At 39.3% G+C, this 22083-nt stretch overlaps 2 long non-coding RNA genes across 10 annotated transcripts in view; one reads left to right on the forward strand and one right to left on the reverse strand.

The window, feature by feature from the left end:
• Positions 1 to 22083, forward strand: part of LOC125097041 (uncharacterized) — a 128659-nt gene that overhangs the window by 86031 nt on the left and 20545 nt on the right. For all 9 annotated transcript variants that reach the window (XR_007126473.1, XR_007126468.1, XR_007126467.1 and 6 more), the window contains 2 exons: positions 17416 to 17546; positions 18962 to 19111. This is a non-coding gene — a long non-coding RNA (uncharacterized LOC125097041). The remainder of the gene's footprint in view (positions 1 to 17415; positions 17547 to 18961; positions 19112 to 22083) is intronic.
• On the reverse strand, positions 4504 to 6021 carry LOC125097042 (uncharacterized). Its single transcript, XR_007126475.1, has 3 exons — positions 5920 to 6021; positions 5529 to 5681; positions 4504 to 5137 (listed from the first exon to the last, which is right to left on the reverse strand). It is a non-coding gene; the product is annotated as an uncharacterized LOC125097042 (long non-coding RNA).

The raw sequence follows: 22083 nt of genomic DNA on the forward strand, positions 1-22083 counted from the left end.
TCTTTATGGATACTAATTTTTTTAAATTACTCATCTGTAATTAGTTACAGGAACAGAGAAAGAATTACTTCTAATGAATCTAGTGTCCTCTCTTTGCCAATAATCAAGGCCTTTAATGTTATAAAGGGTAAAAATTTTTTTCAGCTTTTACTCTCAAAATGCAAAGAATCATGGTACAGGGCTTTTGACATAATTAGGGAGAATGGTTTTTCTCTGCTGCCACATATAGCAGGAATGAGGGTGGGGGGAGTCTTGATCTAATTGACTGGGGGAAACTCTTTACCTCATATCAGTAGTAGTACTAATTTTTTCACTCAACATCCATTAATGTTCACTGTGTGCCTAAAATGTACTAGAAGCTGCTATTCACTGATTATGTAAAAAAGCAAAACAAAACTAGGGGCACTTGGGTGGTTCAGCTGGTTGAGCCTCCGACTCTTGGTTTCAACTCCGGTCACGATCTCAGGGTGGTGAGACCAAGCCCTGAGTCAGGCTCTGTGCTCAATGCGGAGTCTGCTTGAGATTTTTTCTCTTCCTCTCCCTCTGCCCCTCCCCTCATTTGCACTCTTGTGCTCTCTCAAGTAAATAAATAAATCTTAAAAACAAACAAACAAACAAACAAAAACTCAAAAAACTAGGGACTAAGCACAGACACAGGGACTAAGACATAGTCTCTGTCCTCAAGGAGCTTAATAAGTAATTGCAATGAACATGGTAAGTCTTATGTGGAAGTCTACACAAAGCCCAGCAAGGCTTTAGGAGAAGGATGTGAGCCAGCTGGGGAAGTCAAGACTATGGAGTCACTCAGGAGAACGCATCTGAGCTGAGACCTGCAGGGACAGGAGTCTGCCAGGCAACTGAGCCAGTGACTGAGCGATGGGGAAGGCATTCTAGACACAGGGCTAAGATGACTGCATTATTGGAAACTTTGGGGCTTTACTATCAGTAATACGTGGCCTGTGACCCAACCCACAGCTCACAGAGGCATCAGTGTGAGGCAGCCCCACTGTGAGGCCAACTTCAAGCATGGCAAGAATCTGTTGAGGTTGTCAGAGAGAGGTAAAGAAAGAGAGTATTCACTCTGGGGAAGCTGCCCCAGTATTTGTGCCAACAGAGATGAAGCCCCATCTGGAACAACAGCAGTGGGAATCAGGATGTGAGCAGTGATGAGGAGGCAGGGGCAGCAGGACCTGGTGGTTGACCAGATAGGGCGCCCTCTGTGCCGGAAGCCACGAATCTGGACCAACTACCCCCAACAGAAATTAGGTTGAGCCTTTAAATCCATTTGAAGGCAGAAAGGTGAATTTAGCCCAACATTAGAATACTTTGATAGCATTAAATAGGACATTTTCAAAATAGATTGTCCTTTTGGGGAGGGGAGGATGTTTGTCCATATTAATCTATTAAAGAATTATATCTAACCCTAGAGAGATAATTCTAACACTTCCAACAGAGAATGAAGGGAGGCTAACTCATGATCTCCATCAGCATTCCCCTTTCCTTTTTCAAAGCAGTTCACAAATATCAGCTTCACACTTTATATTTTTACCATGGCTTCATGGAGCCAGCAAATGTAGGGAAGATGATGATTGTCACAGTCGATGTAAATTTGTAATGTCAAATCAGTTTTGCTGGTAGCCTTCCTCTTCTATTTAATTGTCTGTTGACCTTTTTCTGTGCATGTGTTCATGTAAATACCAGTTTCTGTTTTCATAACTCTTCAGATTTGGAGAAGGAAATTCTGCTCTAGTCACCTTAATCTACTCCTCCTCCCCACAGTCTGCTGACAAGGCCCCTTCTTTGTGACTCATCATAGTCCAGTTTCCTATTTGAATTGTTCCTTCTTAGAAAAAGTTCTGGGGGCACCTGGGTGGCTCAGGTGATTAAGTGTCTGACTCTTGCTTAGGCTCAGGTCATGATCTCAAGGTCATGAGATCAAGCCCCATGCTGGACCATCCTGGGCATAGAGACTGCTTAAGATTCTCTCTCTCCTTCTCCCTTTGCCCCTCTCCCACCCCACTCTTGTGCACATGTACATGTTCTCTCAAAAGAAAAAAAAAAAAGGAAAGAAAGAAAAGAAAGAAAGAAATTTCTGAACCTCTCCTTCAGAATCTGTCTCAAGATTAAATTTCTGTACAAAGATTAAATTTCTCACTATTCCAATTCTTTGTTTCTTGACAACATTAATGAACTGTATTAAACTTATATAAATGTTTTTGCTTAAGTCTTCTTAAATACTTTCATACATATTTTGGGCATTTTCAAACCATATCATCCATAACCTATTATGAGTATTCAATAGGCGTTAACCTGAACTGATGGACAGAAAGTGGAAATACATTCTCTTCTGTCTGTCCTAATTTTATGTTTACTTCTAAACCTTAGATTTTTTTTCTAGAACCCAAAATGCATGTACTGTCAGGACAGCATCCCTATTTTCTGACTTCTCCACGCAGTTCTTTAAAAAACTTTTCAACATTTTACATACACCGAAAAGTACAGACTGTAACAAGCCAGAACCTAAAAGGCAAATAAATATCCTAGGGTGCCTAGCTGGCTCAGTCAGTGGAGCATGCAACTCTTGATCTTGAGGTTGTAAGTTCAAGCCCCATGTTGGGCATAGAGATTACTTAAAAAAAATAAAGGCAAATATCCTGTCCTATATGTCTCAGATGTTCTATTTTTGTTGGAAAGAAAGTATTACAGACATAGTTGGTATCCCTTTTGTAAACTTCTTTTGGTATGCATCCATTTTTTCCCCTTATACAAGTACGACTAACAAGTGCTTATCTTTTTTCCTTTTCTTGTTCTTTAAAAGAGTGGTTACATTGTACACACTTTTCTATTGCTGACTATTTTCAAATATATCTTTTGAACATCTTTCTGTGTCAGTCTCTCTCTCTCTCTTTTTAATGGCTACATAGCTGTGGTGGTGATAGCTAACATTTGCTGAGTGATTACTGTGTGCCAAGAGTCTGTCTCATCTGTAGTTTACAAGAACCACAGATGGAAGAGACTCCATTTTGGAGATGAGGAATCTGAGGCTTAAAGAGGTGTGATAGGTAAAATAATGGCCCTCAAAGATGTGTATGTCTAAATCCCTGGAACCTGGAATGTGTTGCCTTCCATGGAAAAATGGACTTTGCAGATGGGGTTAAGGATAAGATCTTTAGATGGGGAGGTTCATTTGGACGGTCTGGTGGGCCCAGTTAAATCACTTGAGTCCCTAAAAGTGAAACATTTCTCGGTTGAGTTAGAGAGAGATGTGATGACAGAAGGAGCGGGGTTAGAGAGATGGCAGCGTGAAGATACCAAGTTCTGTTGCTGTGTTTTTAAGATGTAGGCATATATGTGCAAAGATTGGTGAGAAGACTCTTAGAGCTAAGGGTAGGCCTCAGCTAACAGCAAGCAAGGAAACAGAGACCTCAGTACTACAACGATATAGGTGGGACTGAATTTTGCCAATACCTGCATGAACAAGGAAAGGGATTCCCTCCTAGACTCTACAAGAAGGACACCAGCACTGCCAACACATTGGTTTTAGCCCAGTGAGACCCATACCAGAACTCCGACCTATCCAACTGTAAGATGACAAATTTGTGTTGTTTTACACTTCTAAAATGGTGTCAATTTATCATGGCAGCAATAGAAGATAAATACAGAAGACCACAACTAATAAGTTGTAGTGAAATGGAAACTCAACTCAAGTGGTTTGACTCCAAGGTATGCATAGAGCCAAATCGTTATTTATTTAGCCAGTCCATATTAATGGGCATTTAGATTGCTTTCAGTTCACAGTATGTTAGACAATAGGATAGTAGATTTCCTCATATCTAAGTAAGCTCTACTCCTAATGTAGGACTTGAACTCATGATCTTGAGATCAAGAGTCAAATGTTCTACTGACTGAGCCAGCTGGATGCCCCAATTCTCTCATATCTATATTTTCAAACATTTTAGTTTCAATTTCTATAGGAAAATTTCCTAAATGTGAAATTATTGGGTCAAAAGATAATCATATTAAATATTTTTATAAATACTACCACATTGCCTTGCAGAATGTTCCCAGTGCAGCTCTTAAACAAGAACTGAAATTAGCAGGAAAAGAGTGAACAAAAAGTACAAATGGATCTAGCTCATCAGTGACTATTTCAGCAAAGCCAAGAACAGGTTGCTATGTTAGTGACCACATAAATGAAAGTGCTTCTCTCCTTCATTTTAAGCAGAGAAACTGTATACGTCTGTTCCAAAAGAGTTCCTCTGGCTCTTTCTTCTTTATGTGCATTGTGGATAAATCCATTTTGTGCTTTTATTTCTGGGTCTTGCTTTGGCCTTTGAGGCAATAAAGACTGACAAAAATAAATAAGCTTTTTAGTAGGTATCTCTTGGGCTACTGATCTATTTTTAAAATGCTCTATTACTTTGAGACTAGATTTTTCCCTGGTGCACAATTAGATACTTGAAAATAGTAATAGCATTGCATTGATTTTTGACTGATAGACTTCCCAGAAGGGTCCTGGAACCCAACTTTTGGGAAAAAATTACAGATTAAAGAAAATTAACATAGCAACCTGTTCAAGTGTGTGAGCTCTGGGACTAGCTGGTGTTTTATGGAAGTCACCACGGAGGGTCCCATGAAAATTTAAAGGTCAGTTATCCATGTGACTCTTCATGAGAAAAAAGCTCTTCACACTGTTCACATTAAGAGATCCTGGGCTCTAAAAAACAACAAGTCTTTCTTGCTGAAGATGACTTTTACTTTCTTTAGGCATCTTAATTCCATTCTTTGATCTGGAAAGTGGTCTCTGTCACTCTTGGCTTGTACCAGTGCTTTTTTTGAGTTTGTAGACATGATAGCACCCTTTGTTTTTTCCCCCAGTCTCTTTCTTTTGTCTTAGAACTTCCTTGTCTCTTACTCTGCTGCCTTGGAGTTTCTTGGTTTTCTCCTTAGGCTGTGATTTTTTATCTCCAAAGTTGTGAAACTTGACTCAATTGTTGATGCTTGTTTCTTTGCCCTGGTGCTCAACTGTTTGATTCCAAGGCATTGTAGTAAACATCCTCTTGGCTGTGAAATGGAAACACGTCTAACAACGATATTCGTTTGTTTACTTATTTATTTTTTTTCTTCCTTTTTTTGCCTAGGAGACAAGAATGGAAATTTTGAATTCCGATAGATGTTAGGGAATTCTAATGAATAATAGCATCTCTTATTAACACTTACCATGTGCCTAACACTACTGATTTTTTGGTAAATGGGTTCAAGTCCTCAGGGCCATTCTATGAGGTAGGTGCTATTATTATCCCCATTCCACTATTGAGGAAATTGAAGCTTTAAGCAGCTAGACAACCTGCTCAAGGCTATAGAGTAGTGAATGATAAAGCTGAGAGTCAAACACAGGCTTGTTTGACCAGTCTGGATTCTTAACTACTATCCAGAATGTTCTTTGGCATTTCAAATAATTCATAAACAATACTTCCAAGAATGTTTTAAAACAGAAAAAATTAAACCAGAGCTAAAGAGCTACTTACTTTGTGGTGAAGTAGAAAGAACACTGGGATAGGAGTCAAAAGGCTATGTCCTTACTAGTTGAGCAAGTCTCTGGGCAAGTCATCAAGTCATTCACCAGCTCCTCCTTTTACCTTTGTTTTTTCCATCTGTAAAAGTGCCATTCTTGCAGCATCCTTGAAAAACAAATAAATAGGGTGCCTGGGTGGCTTAGTTGGTTAAGCCACTTCCTTTGGCTCAGGTCATGATCCTGGAGTCCTAGGATGGAGTCCCACAGGGAGCCCACTTCTCCCTCTGACCCTCCCTCCCCCTTCTTGTGCTTTTTCACTCTCTCTCTCTCAAATACATAAATACAATCTAAAACAAAACAACACACACACACACACACACACACAACACAAACACAAAACAAACCTTGACTTCCTCTTTAATTTTCCCTATTCTAAGATAGATGAAATCTGCTGCTCCCATATCATTTGTGACAGTTAAGGCTGGTATTGGATGAGTCAGCTGGCACAGAGCTTCTTGTCCTGAAAGAGAGGAAAAAGCAATGATTAAATGCCACCCCCCACCCTAGCAGAGAGCAAAGCTAAGCATAATTATGACTCAAGTTCGAAGCCTAGAAAATCATGGTGGAAACAGGGTGGATATATTCTTCTGTCTCCAGTTTTCTCTGTATATTCATCATTGACCATGGAAGTGTGGATGAATGTGTGGTTCATCATGTAATCATCATCTCAAACTTACTCACACTGTTGTGGAGTAATCATGCTACCAAACTGTCTTTGGCCAGTCGGAAATGAGACCTAGCCTTAGAGAAGAATCGCTAACTTTCTCAAGCTTGAATCTTTATTCTAGCACACAGCTTTTTCTGTCCTATGTGTTCTGGGCTGAATTGTGTCCTCTTAAAATTAATATTTTGATGTCCTAATCCCTAGTACCTAATAATGTGACTATATTGGGAGGTAGGGCCTTTAAACTAAGGTAAAATGAGGCCATGTAGGCTCTTTTCCAATGTACCAGTGTCCTTATAAGAAGAGATTAGGACACACAATCACAGATGAAAGAATGAACAACCGTGTGAGGGTACAGGGAGAAAGTGGCCATCAGCAAGACAAGGAGCGAGGACTCAGAAGAAAACTAACCTGTTAACACCTTGCTCTTGGACTACTAGCCTCCAGACTGTGAGAAAATAAATTTCTGTTGTTTAAGCACCCAGTCTCAATCTCTGGTATTTTGTTATGGCAGCCCTAGGAAGCTAATACAGCATATTTTAAATCTACGGTTGTTTTGAGGTTTCTCCTTTCTTCTCAGAATTTCTTTACCTTTATGTTTTCATTTCTTTCCTCCTCTGCTTGAGCTTGCCCTAAAAAGTCATACTTGGGTATCAAACTTCATTCATGTCCTGAGGTGCAGAGATTTCACAAATGTTTGAAGAATACCTAATATTAGATTAATATTGACTAATACTTTGTGTTTTGGGTTTTTTTTTTAAGATATATTTATTTATTTGAGAGAGAGGATACACTCAAGTGGGGGAGGGGCGGAGGGAGAGGAGAGAGAGAATCCCAAGCAGACTCTTCCAGACTCTTCCAGATTCTGCATTGAACATGGATCCCAACACAGGGCTTGATCCCATGACCCATGAGATCAAGACCCAAAACCAAGAGCAGATGCTCAACACTTAACTGACTGAGCCACCCAGGTGCCACTTGACCAATACTTTGAGTATAGCTTACATTTCTACACCTATATAAAATCCTTGTTACTGACCTACCTGTGTGTGTCAGTCCCTAAATAGATTATTTAATTCTATGACTAATAAAATAAAACACTGAACTATATACAACTGATTTCTCATCCCTCACCCATACCCCAGGAATTTTTCTATTTTTTTCTTACTTCCTATCTTAATAATATGACAGCACTGTGCCAGCCATCCAGACACAGATTCTCAGTCTAAGAACTTAAGGAGTCCTTCTTGTCCTTTCTTTCTCTTGCCTCAGACATCCAGCTCCTTATCCACTTCTGTTCATTTGTACTTTAAAACATCAAATAGGAAAACACTTATAATATTATAGTTTAATATTTGAATTTAAAATTTTAATTTAAAATATCAATATGGACTTATGAATTAAAAAATATATAGGTGTGTGTATGTACCTATCCATCCTAGCTCTGTCTACTATAAGAATATAGAAGCAAAGATATCCTTTGGGGAAAAACACATCTAGAATCCACATTTTGGTTTCTACTCATCATTACCTACTAAAAAAGAATAATGATCTTTGGAGAAATAGCTGATTCTAGTTGTTGAGCAGGGAAACTACAAGGTGGAGCTTAGGATATCTTGTTATGCCTAAAACCAAGGAAGTGCTTAGTGACTTATGGGGACATGTTAAAAGGACCCAAGAGCTAGTTTTAAAGGATTTCCCATAGACAGATTTGGACAATTTGAAGCAAATAGATTGCAAAACATTGAATATTTAAAAATCCATGAGTCTACAGCGATACCCAAAAAAAAGTGGAAAGAAGAAAAAGAATCATTTGCATCATTTGAAGTAATAAATCCTTACTCTGAAATTGATAGTAAAAGGGAAAGAACTAAATATTTACTTTGCCTTTTTAGAAGGAATTGTATACCATCCTAGTTGATGAGGGAAAATTCAGTTTTAGAAAACACTGCTGAAGGAGTGATAATATTTGAAAGTCACTATTTTGTAACCCCCAGTGAAATAATTGATTCAAGCAAGAACCATCACTGTGAAAGAGTATGGCAGAACAGGATATTCACACAGTGACAAAGTGTCATCACGCGGCAACTTACTGGTGGCAGAGGAGAAATCTGGTAGTCACTAGATTGACTATAGCAATTATATGGGATAACCTTGAATTATGTTCCTTCTGACATGATGCAGGTGAAATTTACAAAATCTTTTATGAACCCTTCTTGCCAAAAGTGTTAAATTGAATCTATTTAAACCTTTAGACCTAACTTCAAATATATAGGAATTACAGGGAATCACAGAACAACCAAATTATAAGGAAACCTGCAGAGGAATCCCTAATGTGAGATATTCTATCAGACAACTTTTTTGTATTCTTCCAGAAGTCATTATCATTGGGGAAAAAGAGTAGGAAGAACTATTCTAGATTAAAAGAGACCAAGGTGGGGTGCCTGGGTGGCTCAGTGGGTTAAACCCTCTGCCTTCGGCTCAGGTCATGATCCCGGGCTCCTGGGATCGAGCCCCACATTGGGCTCTCTGCTCAGCAGGGAGTCTGCTTCCCTTCCTCTCTCTGCCTGCCTCTCTGCCTACTTGTGATCTCTGTTATATTTAAAAAAAAAAAAAAAGTTGTTTAAAAAATAATAAATAAATAAAAGAGACTAAGGAGACACAACAACCAAATACATGAAATATATGAACCTTGATTGACCCTTGGCTTGATAAAACAGCTAAACATTTTGGGGACAATTGGAGAAAATTTCCATATGAGCTATATGCTAAAGGACATAGTATGTTGTATTAAGAAACTAATGTTTTCTTAGATGTGATAATGACATTGTGGTGGTATATAAGAAAATTCTTACTCTTATTTTTAGGAAATGTATATTTGACTGTGAATATTTAGGTGTGAAATGTCATAATATCCACAACTTTCTTTCAAAATACACACACCTGCATGTGTGTGTGTGTATAAAAATAATGCAACTATGTCAAAATGATAACTGTTGTTGAGGTTGAATCTGGGTAGAGGTTGGTATTTATTGTACTAATCTTTCAACTTTTGTAGATGTTTAAACATTTTTATTTAAACAATTTGAGGAGGGCCTTGATGGCTTAGTCAGTTAAACATCTGACTCTTGGTTTCAGCTCAGGTCATGATCTCAATGTGGTGAGATCAAGCTGGCTGTCAGACTTCATAATGAGCACGGAACCTGCTTAGGATTCTCTCTCTCCCTCTCCCTCTGCCCCTCCGCACCCCACCCCCCAATTTGTGTGAGCTCGCTCTCTCTCTCTCTCTCTCCCCCCTGCCCCCCAAAAAACAGCAAAACCAATTTGGGAACTTTATACATCTCTGCTCCTTTTATGCCTCTGCCCCTTGCCTCCATCCCTATCACCACTCTCCTACTGTAAGTCTTTATCATCTCTTTCCTGAAGGATTGTGGTGGTTTCCTAAGTAGTTTCCATATTCAGTCTAAAGGCCCTCTAAACCATCTGCCAAAAACCTCTAAACCACCTCCTAAAAATCAGCTCTTACCATTTTCCTGCCCTGCTTCACCCTCTCCCTCACCCACATGGTAAAGTCTGAAAACACTTGGCAAGCAAGGCTCCAAACTTGTCACACCACATTCTCATTCAAGGCTTTCTCCTGCCACCTCATAGCCTGTTCTCTGCCAGGGGTCACAACCACAAATGCCCATGGGCAGGGCTGGGAATAAAAGAATAGAGGGAATGGGTCTGGGGTGGGCTGGGGAGAAAGATCTCCCTCCAAAGGGTGTAACTATCCCTCAAGATCAATTGAATGTGGGCCCAGTGTCGCTAAATCTTTGCATTTCTTTTCTTTTCTCTTCTTCTTCTTCTTTTTTTTTTTTTTAGAGAGAGAGAGAGAATGAATGGAAAGAGTAGCAGAGAAGCAGAGAGAGGCAGACTCCCCACTGGGCAGGGAGCCCAGTGTGGAACTCAATCTCAGGACCCTGAGATCATGACCTGAGCCAAAGGAAGACCCTTAACCAACTGAGCCACCCACACGCCCCTATATCTTTGCATTTCCAATAAGTCAAAAATAAAGATTTGTATACAAATGCTCACCATTTTAAATACTGACAAGTAATTAAAAAAAAAGAAAATACTCTGCAGACTTAAAAAAAAAAATTGTGGGTTGCAGTGTATAACTCCTCCATGACTGCATGCTTACCTTTTCATACTGACCTCTGTGTCATTCTTCCAGTATTCCAAAACTTTCTCCATCCTTTTCTTTCGAAATCCTGTGAATCCTCCAAAACCCAGCAAGCAAGGCCCTTCACCTTCCCTCACCACCACCCCCCACCCCCGTCAGCACCAGTGCTCCTTCTGTGGAGTGCCTGACCATTTGTACAAACCTCCCTTGTAGGCCTTGTAATGGAATTACATATTTGGTCATCTGTCTTCTCCCGCTAGACTCTCAACTCTTGTGATTAAGAGCCACATTTTACTTATTGTTCTCCCCATTGCTGCTCATGGAGTCCAGTGTACTTCAGCATTTGATGAGCATCCGTTGATTGAGTTGCAGCCTGTTAAAAGTAATGCTGTAGAAGAATTTAGGACATCTTGTCTATGGCACCTAGCTGCAATTGTACTTACTGTCTCTGAATCGGTACGCCTGGCTGGCTCAGTCAGTCAAGCATCTGCCCTCAGCTCAGGTTATGAACCCAGGCTCCTGGGATCAAGTCTCTTATCGGACTTCCTGCTCAGTGGAGAGTCCGCTTGTCCCTCTCCCTCTGCCCCTCCCCTCAGCTTCTGCTCTCTCTCTGTCAAATAAATGAAGTCTTTAAAAAGAAACAAACAAACCTGTGAATCAATAAGAGAAGAATTATTATTATATTCCAAATAAGGTTGTCTTCTGGGATCATTTGTCTATTGTAGGAAGTCAAGTAAGTATGCTTAGTTTTTAAAAAATAATTCTGAAAAACAGGATTCTTTCTGATCATTTAACCCAGCAGAATGATAATAGGGTTTTGTTTCAAGGATTGCCTTTCTAGGGCAACATTGGCCAAGATCAGGCCGATGATCTAGGCAGCTTTGGTAACCTACAGATACTCTAAGCCTGCTTGAATTCTCGAAAACAGAAATGCGTGACAAGGTGTGTGCTGAATCAAGTCACCCCCTCTTCTTGGGACATCAGTTCTTATCAGTGCACTACACACCCAATTCTCTCCTTTTTGTCTGTCTTACGCCCTTCTTCCTTGCAATGCTTCCTTTCTTTTATTTAGCATTCCTTTCAAAATCTCGCCGAAAACTTACTTCTCCCAAGGAGTCTCTGATACATGCCACTGGTTTTGATTCTTCCTTTATTTTATGTAGTCCATTTATTCTTTATGTTGGTATGGGCTATTCCAGTGTAGGCTATATAATTAGAATAATTATAATAAGAAGAATAAAATAATAAGAGTCATTTGAAGGCCATTGTTAAAAATGACAGCTTCCCAGACTCCTTCCTGGAGATTCTGATTTGGTGGACTGGCATGAATTGGGGGATGGGTATAGGTATTTGTATCTCTAACAACAGCCACAGCTAGTTCCTAATATCAGGCAACTTTGGGAAACAGTGGCCTCATTTTTATAAGCTTGATTTGGGGTCAGACTGATTAGGATTTTAGGCAGGGCTCTAATTCTTGTAGCTCTGTTGTAACATTAGGCAAGTTACCGTGTCCAACAGCCATGTTTTTTAAATCCAGCAAATGGGGATTCTAATCACTATTATAGTCCTATTCTGGTGGAATCAAATGATTCATGTAGACATTAGCACTGTGCCTGGAACATTCTAAGCACTCAGTAAATGTTGACAGTTATGGTTATATTTGCTTATAATTTGCTTGGTCGTGTAAGTATGATTCGAGGTTTGGATGGTGGTTTCTTTGGTTCTTCTGTGACACTGTGGGGATTTAGGGTAGGATGACCCAGAGGTTTTACTCTAGCCAGAGACTGTTGTTAAGAGTCTGCTAACCTCTGCCAATTTTTTATTGCCCCAACAAGGTATCATCCTTTGTTCTCTTTAATTGTACCTGTCAGCTCCATTAAATTATAGAAAGGTCTTCAAGGCCATTGACTTTGTCATCTACTTTTGTCACATAGTAGATCCCATATCTTGCATGATGGGCTATCAGCTGAGAGCACTATCTAATAGAGTACAAATTTATTTCATGGAATTATAGAACTATCATTTTTTACTTAGGTTACAATAACTTCTAGTGTTTCTTGGGTTTTCTACTCCTGTAACCTTCCAATCAGTCCCTACACAGCACCAAATTGATATTTTCACAATGTGATCACAGAATGTCATTCCCTGTTGAAATTTCTTAGTCTTTCCCACTTTATTTGGAATAAAATCCAAACTCCTAACCATAGCTTTGAAAGCACTACCTGACCTGGGCTGTTTAGTCTGTCTAAACTCATATCCTGTCATTCGCTACATAGGTCATTACATTCCTATAAATTTGCTGTCCCCTACCTGGCTGTCTTTTTTCCCTAGATCTTTATGTCATTCAACCCAGATGTCACTTTCTCAGAGGCCGTCCTTCAACTCCCTATACAATATTTTTCCTCTCATTAGTTTCTATCCCATTATCCTGCTTTATTTTCTCCAGATTACTTAGCACTATCTGATATTGTACCTACTATTAACTGGTATTATTTGTTTATTCTAAACTCTGTGAGATCAGGCAACTTGTCTATCTTATATTCTTAGTACTGGGACTAGAACCTGGTACATTCATGTTCTCAGTATATATTTGTCAAATCAATTGATGAAACTTACAGACTAAAGAACATCTATAGTGTTCAGTGGATTTCCACTTTTTAAAACAGAAGACTCTCATCAAAATACAGTATTTGGCTTTAAATTATTAATTTGTGTGTTTGTTTAGTTCTTTTCACTTCTCTTGATAAGCAATAGAATTCTATACACATAACAAGTTCTTAGCAAATGCTTAGCAATTTAGCAAATCTTTGTTCAACAAGAGCCACCACCAGGGGGAAATCCATCCTCTGACCAGTAGCTGCAGATGTGGAGAAAATCTGGCTGGAGGAGAAACAGACCAGAGCTCAGGGAACAAGGGCAGGCAGGAGCCAGCTCCTCCCGGGCTTCCCCAGAGCTCGGCAGAGAGAGGCAGGAGGAAGCAGGAGAGGCAGGACCATCATTTGGAACACGCAGAGGAGAAGCAGCAAGACAGGCTCTTTCATGCTAGCCTGAGCAGTGATGGAAAGCCGCTTGGCCAGGAGCAGCCCTGGGCCAGCAGCTGCAGCACTGAAGATGAGATGGCAGTGGGGGTGGTAGGAGCAGTGGTGGTACCCAGAGAACAACATCTCAGAGAGGTCCTGATGTGAAAAACCGCCTCCCCCTGGGACTAAGCCATGAGGGATCTAGAAGGAGGCAGCGAACAAGTGCAGGGACAAGCAAGTGGCAGTGAAGAGGGCATTTGACTCCTCACTCTCTCTCAGGTGACAGGAAGGGATTCGGAATTCCCGCAGTTGGGCATGTGTGACCTCAGACAGAAGTAGTGGTTTTGCTGTTACTTAGGTCTTATTTATCTTTCAGTATTATCTTCAGGGATTACACATATCCAGAGATGACAGAGATGTTGGAATTAACAAGCAAGAACTTTAACACAGTTCTTACAAATGTGTTTGAAGATTTACAAGAAAATAAGGATTCAGATGAGAAAAGGAAAGTTCTTAGTCAAGAACTGGAAACAATGAAAGGAACTCAACTAGAAAGTCTAGAACTGAAAAATAAAATATCTGAAATGAAAAATAAAGATCACTAGATGGGCTTAACAGTAAATTGCATTCTACAGAAGAAAAGAACTAGTGACACAAAGGCTCATGGAAACTATGCAAACTGAAGCATACATAGAGAAAAAAGGCTAGAAAAAAATGAATTCTCATTGACTTGGAGGGTAGTATGAGGTGGCCTGACATTTGAGAACTGGAGTCCCAGAAGAAGAGGAGACCATGACTAGGATAAATATATATATATATGTATATGTACATATACATATATATATGTATTTCAGGAAAAATAGCTGGAAAAAAATCTAAATTTGATGAAAAATATTAACCCATGAGTTTTATAAGCTCAGCAAACTATAAGCAAGATAAGGACAAAAACCACTTTTAGGAGCATCGTAGTCAAATATCTGAAAACCAGGGACCCAAGAGAAACATCTTACTAGTAGCCAGAGGGAAAAAAACTCATTCTGCACAAGACCTTAGGGAAGCTATCAATTGACTTCTCCACAAGCCAAAAGACAATGCAATGACATCTTTAAAGTGTGGAAAGAAAGAAAACCTGTTAACCTGGAATTAGAAACCCAGTGAAAGGATCCTTCAAAGATGAAGGGAATAAGAATAATGAGAGCAAGGAAAGAAGGGAGAGAGGAAGAAAGACAGAAAGAATGAAAAAGAAAAACATTGCCAAATAAACAAAAGCTGAGAGAATTTGTCAACAGTAGACATGTACTTGAAGACATTAAGACTTTAAGGGGTAATACAAATACATTATATGTTTATAAAAAAACAAAAAATAAAAAATAAAATAAAAAATAATAAAAAAAAGACTTTAAGGGGTGTCTGGGTGGCTCAGTGGGTTAAAGCCTCTGCCTTCAGCTCAGGTCATGATCTCAGGGTCCTAGGATCGAGACCCACGTTGGGCTCTCTGCTCAGCAGGGAGCCTGCTCCCCCCCCCCCCCCGCCCGCTCTCTGCCTGCCTCTCTGCTTACTTGTGATCTCTGTCTGTCAAAATAAATAAATAAAATCTTAAAAAAAAAAGTCTTCAGGGTGAAGGAAGTGATACCAGATGGAAACTCAGATCAACATGAAAAATGAAGAGTACTGGAAATGGTAGATATGTGGATCAATAGAAATTTGTTTTTCCTTGCTTGTTATTGAATGAGTGTCACCCTTAATTATAGAGCTAAGTTCTCAGGAAACATTGCAGTTTTCTGGGAATCAGGAAATCTGAGGCCTGGTCCATTTCTAGGACCTTAAATACGTGCCTTTAATCTCTTACCTTGGTTAGATCATGGGCCAAGTAGAATTCTAATACTTGATATTTTTCTCTTTTTGGTAAGCATCCAATAAACGTTTCCTTTTATCACTGCCAAACACCTCACAAGGGATATCTCCCCATTGCATCTCAGATTTAGCGTGTATCACATGAATCACCTGGGAAGTATGTGGAGCTCTTTTCAGCTCCTACCTGCTGGGTTGGGTGATGCAATCCTTCAGGAAAGTCACCTTTGCTGTCCTAGTGGCTATTCCTCGGAATTTCTTCAAAACTCACACTAGGAAATCCGGAGAGCAGGATGTTTCAAGGGGAGGATGAATACTAGCCAGGGCATGAGGAGGATAAACCCGCATTAAGTCTGTATTTTAAAATCTCATTAAGCTTCACATCTTATGAGGTATAATTTGAAGAGATAGATTTCTTTTCAGAAAGCAAGTTGTCAGGCACTTGGGGAGCTTAGTTCACCCAGGGGGATGTTAAAATTATATTTGAATTGTCAGTAATTCCAGAAAGCAAAATGCAAATACTAAAAAGTGAGTCTGTAATTGAAATCTCTAGGCAAAGAAAGACCTTTGCTTCCTCCCAAGGTCGTCTGGTATCGGAAAGGGGGTTTAAAGAAAACGTGTCATTGATGATTTAATAATATTTGACATGAGAGATTACACTTTCGTAATTTTAATTTTTTTACATAGAAAACCGAAACTGCCTTGAATCTACTGGTGACATATCGGGGTTAAAACTGCTGTGAACAACATTCCATACACTTCCTAATCCCCTCAACATTTACAACGACTATGTATCCCCGTTAAAATATATGTTTGCATTGGACTTTAAATTCATATTTTCTTTGGGCATTCTCATGTTTTGTAAGAATAGAAAGCTTGTCGGAGGTTTCCTTATGATGGGGCTAGAAACCCTGCTCATATCTGAATCACGCTGAGCATAAAAAGCAAATTGGGGCCATCTTCATACTTGGTACCCTTTCCTGGCATAGAATGACAGAGTACTGATATAAAAAGGACTGCCTTTTAAAAAAATATATATATATTTTTTTTTATCCAAAGTGTTCCTAAGTACCATAGTCCTTCATCTCTGGAAATATTGTGGTTTTCAGGGTCACTGGCTGTGTGCCATATTCTCATAGAGAGCACAATTCATCGACTGTGGATATTCTTTGCATTCTCTGTGTTGTTCACGGCTGTTTTACCTCATGAGCTGTGTGATACCTTTCATTTTAAAAAATGCTCTCATGTTTGTGAGGACGGTGTGTCAAGTTATTGGGTGTGTGGCTGGCCTTGCAGCTATCCACCGGCTAGAGCTCACGTGAAAGTGGACATAGTTGTCAGTGTTGTGATGCAGGTTAAATGAAATTTAAAAACCGGTGGTATCCAAAAAAAACATCTGGTATAAGGATTATTTTGTTTTGTTTTGTTTTGAATTAATGAGGCAGAAATTCATGCTGTGAATAATGACTGTGAGCAGCCGTGGTTTTTCTGTGAGGGATGTCCTCAATGTTAACACTGGCAGGAAGATAGCATATGTCATATTCGGTTTTTAATATTAGTATTTGCATAGAATGATTTCAGGGAGACAAACTGGGTTTTCTTCCTTACTGGTTATTATTGGTTGATGATCCTCCTGCGAGGGCTTATGATATTAGGTGAAACCATGTGAAATGGCTTTTTATGTAGGCAATTTTATATGGCTCTAGGAAGCAAGAAATATTTTAATTAGTTTTCTCTATATCATTGTGAGTCTGCCACAAATGTTTTAAATTAATACATATATTTAGAAATTGAAACTTGAAAGGCAAAATTCATTTGTTCTCACACTTGCTGTGTTTTTACTTTTTCTCGTTGCCTTCATGCTCTCAAGGAAATGAAAATTCTATATACAGAAAATCTGACATTTGTCATTTTGTAGCCCCTTGAGAGGTAAACAAGTAAAAAATAAGAATATTACTTACTCAGTCGTGAGTTAAAGTCATCTTTAGATCCTTCTAACAATAATTTAGACTTGCAGCAGTTCCTTTATGAATTTTTATGAATTCTTTTTTCTATAGAGAAGACAATTTCATCGCGGGAATGTATTACAAGTATTGAAATGTCTTTCCCTCCCCCTCCTTCCATATTTCTCCATTTGCAGCTTCAGCTGTACAAAAAGGAGCCCTGGTAGATTCTGCTGAGACTTTTCAGTAGAAAATCCTTCAAAAAAGAAAAAAGAAGGAAAGAAAGAAGCAGCTATTTTGAAGACTGACTTTCTAAAATTATATTTAGGTAAGTTAATTTTAGATGTCATCCCTTAGAGCTGAAAGTAGACACATTTGATTTAATCATGTTAATCAAAATGTATTTGCATTCAAGTGTTCTTATATATCAGTACTTCTAGATGGATTTAAATAATATTGACAGAAAACATCCATTTCTTCACATTTTTAAATACCAGGCAGGTTTTAGAACCTGGTCTACAGCATGGTTGTTTTTGGGGAAAAAAATGTCGTTCAGCCAAGGCTGATCTTGTTTTTCCTTAATTCTTTAAGCCAGGAGCAATTACTTTTCATTTCAGTATTAAGAGGCTGTAACATTGCCATTCGTCGCTGAGGCTCCTGGTTTCAGCATGTCTCCTTGGTTCCCAGCCAGTCCTGGGTGTTCAGGTAGCAGCTGGAGCTGGGAGTGCCTCTCCAGTCCACATTCTTTGGCTATGAATTTTGCAGCCCTGTTTATCTGATGGAGACCTCCCCACAGCGAGTTGCTCATGCCACTGTCACACAGACCTTAATGAATGATATGGAAAGATACTGAATATTTTTCCTCCAGGAATGCCAACCCATCCTACATGCCAACCAGTCCCCTCACTTTGGCCGATCACCACAGAAAGCCTGGTGCTGAGCTCTGAGGAGACCTGTCCCACACAAACCAAACAGGATGCCTGCAAGTCCTCTCTATGGGGCTGTCACCCAAGCCTGTTCAGGGAATTTTCAACAATTGCATCTGCGCAGACATTGATTCTCACTTCTCTGCACTAATTATTTACTTCGGTTTATACTTTCAATCTGTGTATATTATCACCAGCTTCAGCACACAAAGATCTTCCTTCTTTTGAAATCATGACTTTACTTGAGTTCTCTTGGGGCGGCTTTAGAGCATGGCTTTCTCACTATGTCATGTGTCTTCATTTTGCCTTCCCAAACCAGACCATAAATTCCTTGAGAGAGGAGATCCGGAAACTGATCATACCTTACATAGACAGATAGACAGCAGCAAAAACAAAAACAACCACAAAAGGACCGTTGTTGCTCTTAGTAATTGAGAAAATTTACCTTAACATGTTTAGAAGACTCTAGATCATTTGCTCTGACTTATGTCTCTTCTCCTTTCCCCGGCCTGCTCTCTGCTGGAACTGCTAATGAGCAGTAAGAGGGCCAAAGCAGGACATGGTGTGGGAAACATTGGGGAAAATGGGGGCTTGTCTGATTGAAAAGCAAGTTGAACCACTGTCATTTGTGAGTTCACAACCTAGACCTTTGAAGCTCCCCGTTATTTGCCTTTGGGTAACTACTAGTCTCGTTACAAGACCCCTTAGTGGTTCAGCTGTGCTTGGGGATGTGATTCCGCACACTGGCATGAGATGGGCCACATGACTTTGTGTGTTTTCCACTCTTATGTGCTTCTTTCATCTCTCTCTCTTACAGCCTTCCAATAGACACCAGATCGCTGATGCCCTGTCCCAAACATAAATCCCGTTCTGTTTACCAATCCCTCAAAATCTTCATGACCTTCATATATAATGGTCATTTTCAAGGATCTGGCAAGCCTGCCGGTTTGGTAATGCAAGGCAGAAGGTAAGCGTGAAACTCTAGACTGGTTTCCTGTTTCAAAGGGGAGCAGGACGTGACAGATGCTGAGCCAGTCTGTTTGCCCTTAGAGAGGAGAAGCCAGAGTGTCTGGTCACTAGATGACCGCTCCCGCTTGCTGGCTCAGGGACGGTGCGAGCAGTCAGTCCCACCCCCACTCCCGCTCTTGGTCAGATGGCTACATGTCATGAGAAAAGGGAGGAAAAACATGTTTTCCGCTTTTGTTTTATGATTAAAAGAGGCACTCTCTGGAGAGGCAGAATCCATTAGCTGAATCCATTTCAGTATCTATGGTTAATTAATTTGGACAACGTTAATGCACTTTTATTATGTAGCCTTTAAGAGCAATTCTGGTAAACGTCCATCCCATAAATACTAGCATTTCTTTATATGTATGAAATCCTTTCTGGAAGGGTGAGTCTGAATTGTTATGCAGATATTAATTTGCACACAGCACTGACCAGACAATACAAAAATGCTTCCTCATAGTTTGAACATTGCTTGATACATTTTGAAGTGGAAAAACTCTTGGTTATGACACTCTATGTTTTAAGTCAGTGAGTAATTCAGTCTGGTTGCCTCCCAAAGTGTAACTTTGAGAAGCACTTTTGTCATACTCTGAGCTAAATAACTGATTTCTGCATTTCATTCTGTAAATTAAACACAAGACTTTGAGTTACTAGGAGAAATAACACAGTTAGCCAATAAGCCTTTCTATAAAATGACAGCATTTTAATTTATTGTATGTATTAGCATTTATTCGTGGCTAAGATTTCATCAATCAATTTCCCGTTTTAAAAAGATGTCTCTGAAAACAACAGTGGAGAGATGTTGAGTTCCAAAAGCAATGTTGCAGAAGACAGCATCAGGTTTGGCATTTGGGGCATGTGTTTAACTCAGTTGTTAGAGTCAATGATCATGCAGTTCTAAGTATAAACCCACTTTTTTAAAGTATCTACCTAATGAGCTAATGTTCTTGGAATGTTAGAGTTTTAAAAAGAAAATATTTAAATTTCATTATTGAAGAGGTGTGCTACATTTGTTCAAAATTATAACAATGTCTGATATTATTTTAAAATAATAAATTTATTATTTATTTAATATTAATTATTTAAAAATTAAATTAAAAATATTAATTATTTCAAATTTAAAATAGTTATCTTGCTACTTTGTTGGGCTTCTACACTGCTTTGGGTTTTTCATTTTGTTTACAGTAATACATTTCAATAGTTGGCTTCAGATTAAATGAGTATTAGTACATTTTGATATTTTTATTAATTAGTTGCTTTTTGAAAATGTTCTAAACTGAAAATTACTCCAAAATAGAAGCTTTAAGGGGCACCTGGGTGGCTCAGGTCCTGATCCCAGAGTCCTGGGGTTGGTCCCGCATCGGGCTCCCTCCTCAGTGGGAAGCCTGCTTCTCCCTCTCCCACTCCCCCTGCTTGTGTTTCCCCTCTCGCTGTATCTCTCTGTCAGATAAATAAATAAAAATATTTTTAAAATTTAGGGGCGCCTGGGTGGCTCAGTGGGTTAGGCCGCTGCTTTCGGCTCAGGTCATGATCTCAGGGTCCTGGGATCGAGCCCCGCATCGGGCTCTCTGCTCAGCAAGGAGCCTGCTTCCTCCTCTCTCTCTGCCTGCCTCTCTGCCTGCTTGTGATCTCTGTCTGTCAAATAAATAAATAAAATCTTTAAAAAAATATTTTAAAATTTTAAAAAAATAGTTATAGCTTGAGGAACACAAATGTTTTGCTATGAAACATCATTTAACACATAGGCTTGGTCTTAACCTTTTTCCAGGTAAACTTCTACAAAAATAGGGTTTGCATGTACTTCAATGGTACATAGACAGCATGACTATAGGTTTGTTCATTTTAAATGCCACTGATAGCGCCATCCCGGTCTGTATGTGAAAATGTTCATATTTTACAAGGAACTTCGTTAACAGGGCCACGGAGGAAATGCCAGGGCCTCCATATCGATGGTTCAATGAAGAAAATTAGAAAGGTCTCTAGCTTAGCAATGCTTACTTACTTATGTCTTTTGGAATTTTATTGAAGCTTCAGAAATGGAACAGAATCTTGGCTGTACTTTCTCTTTTCATAAAATTTTTTGTTTATATGAGATCCATCATTTATTTTTCAGTTACTGTTTCAATGCCATAATTGGGGTAGTCAGAATGTTCTAAACCTAAATCTTCCTCCTTAATACTTGGGCCCACTTCCACATTTTTTATTGTCAACTGGAGAATGATTTTTGATCTCTTTTTATTTTTAGAGCAATTGTACCTGCATTATCTTACTATACACACAAAAGCTTTTTGAATAAGTAGGGCATCACAGGACACTGGAAAGAGCACAGGCTCAGGCAAATCTGGATATGAGTCAGAATTCTGTCACTCAAGCTGTATGACCTTGGTCAGTTCATTTAAGCTCATGGCATCTCAGCTTCCCCATCTATAAAATGAGGATCATTATGCAGATGTCACAAAGTTGCCATGGGAACTAGGATAATGCATATTAAGCATTAGGCCAGTACTTGGATTAAAGTAGGTGTGAAATAACTAGATGCTATTATTATTTGCCATATTTTCCAGATTAGGATACTGAAACACAGACATATTAAATGGCCTTGGCCAACTTCGGGGAACTGGGGCTCCCAGTTATTACTGGAACATTGCAGCCTTACCTTTGATCAAGCCTCACTGAGAATGAAGTTGTAGGACACACAAAAAATGCAAAAGGTACAGAAAAATCAGGAATACTGAAGCAATCAGATAATCAATATCTATGTATTGAACACTGTGGACGTGTAAGGTATTCTGTGTACAAGTTGGGGTACTTTGGGTTGCAAGTGGCAAAATCCCAACTTGCCCACACAAAAAGGAGAATTTATGGACTGGTGTAACCCAAACCCAAGTGTAGGGAACTGGGGCTGGAGGTGTCTGAAGTCAGCATCAGGAA

Source organism: Lutra lutra, chromosome 4, assembly GCF_902655055.1.
Source record: "Lutra lutra chromosome 4, mLutLut1.2, whole genome shotgun sequence".
In the NCBI taxonomy this organism is placed as follows: domain Eukaryota; kingdom Metazoa; phylum Chordata; class Mammalia; order Carnivora; family Mustelidae; genus Lutra; species Lutra lutra.